This window comes from Coptis chinensis, chromosome 9, assembly GCF_015680905.1.
Source record: "Coptis chinensis isolate HL-2020 chromosome 9, ASM1568090v1, whole genome shotgun sequence".
Taxonomy (NCBI): Eukaryota; Viridiplantae; Streptophyta; class Magnoliopsida; order Ranunculales; family Ranunculaceae; genus Coptis; species Coptis chinensis.
Window position 1 is genome coordinate 31,396,367 of NC_141464.1, and position 1,314 is coordinate 31,397,680.

Sequence of the window (1,314 nt, forward strand, 5' to 3'; positions counted from 1 at the left end):
GGCTACGCGTAGGATTGAACAAGTCCTAACAACATTCCACCATCCTACGGTTGGTGCGGAACAAATTAAACTCAGGGTATTCCCTTTCACCTTAGCCGATAAGGCGGCGTCTTGGTTAATTGCCCAAATGCCTAATTCTGTGGACTCGTGGGCTAAACTTATTCAATTGTTTATGGAACATTTTTACCCACCCTAAAAGACGGATGAGATGCTTTCCAAGATTCATTTCTTTCGACAAAATCCTCATGAAACATTTTCAGAGGCTTGGAATCGTTTCACCGATCTCCTTATAGAGTGTCCACATCATAACTTAGCGAAAGACACGTTAGTTCGTGCCTTTTTCAAAGGACTTCTACACCACCATAAAGAAGTCCTAGACATAATGAATGGGGGTAGTTTCTTAAGCAAAAGAGCCTCGGAGGCTTATAAATTTTTAGAGGATCAAACTAAGCGAAATAACAACTAGGGGTAGTGATGATATCCACCACTCCGCTAGTTCATCAAATACAGTTAAGGCCGCCGGTATGTTTGAAATTAAACACGATCCCGAGCTTAAAACTCTAATCGAATCACTCACTAAAAAGGTAGAGGCCATTTTTGTTCAACAAAAGCCTATCCCCGTCATGAATGTAAATTCAAATCCATGTAGTTTCTGTTGGAGCCCTGAGCATCCCGACTCCCACTGTCCTATAGCCTATGAACATGCTTGTTCTATTAATAGTGAACCTAACGCCCCTTGGAGACAAAATCCCAACTTTGGTTGGAGAAATAACCAACACGTCACACCTCCAGGGTACAATAATCAATATGTTAGGCCAACACAAAGTTTTAACCAAGCTCCACCACGACAAGGACAGGGTCAGGGTAATTTTAATAATTATAACAACCAAGTGCAACCTCGACAAGGTCAAGCAAAAAGTCAAGGTAGTTATAATAATTATAATGCTAATAGAGGTATCGTACCGGTAAATAATAACTATCAAAATCCACCCATAAATAATTCACGTGAAATAGTTCCAGTCACACCACCCGTGACTACTACACCCACACAACCGGATCGTCTTGACACCTTCATACAAGTGAGCCAAAAACTTTTCCAAACCATGGCTCAATCTAACCAACAAATTCTACAATCCGTTAATAATTTAACCCAACAGTTGGCTCAAGATAAAGCCCAATCCAAAGGTGTGTTTCTAGGTCACGAAATACCTAATCCTAAAACAACAAATATAGCCTTTGAGGTAACCGATAATACTAGTAATGAATATGAAAATGTAGGTGAGCTAAAGGCCATCACCACTCTCCTTTCTGGCA

General features: G+C 40.5%; 1 pseudogene; it reads right to left on the minus strand.

Moving 5' to 3' along the window:
* Nucleotides 1–218: 218 nt before the first annotated feature.
* LOC147475552 (small nucleolar RNA R71) lies at nucleotides 219–312 on the minus strand (annotated as a pseudogene).
* Nucleotides 313–1,314: the final 1,002 nt, after the last annotated feature.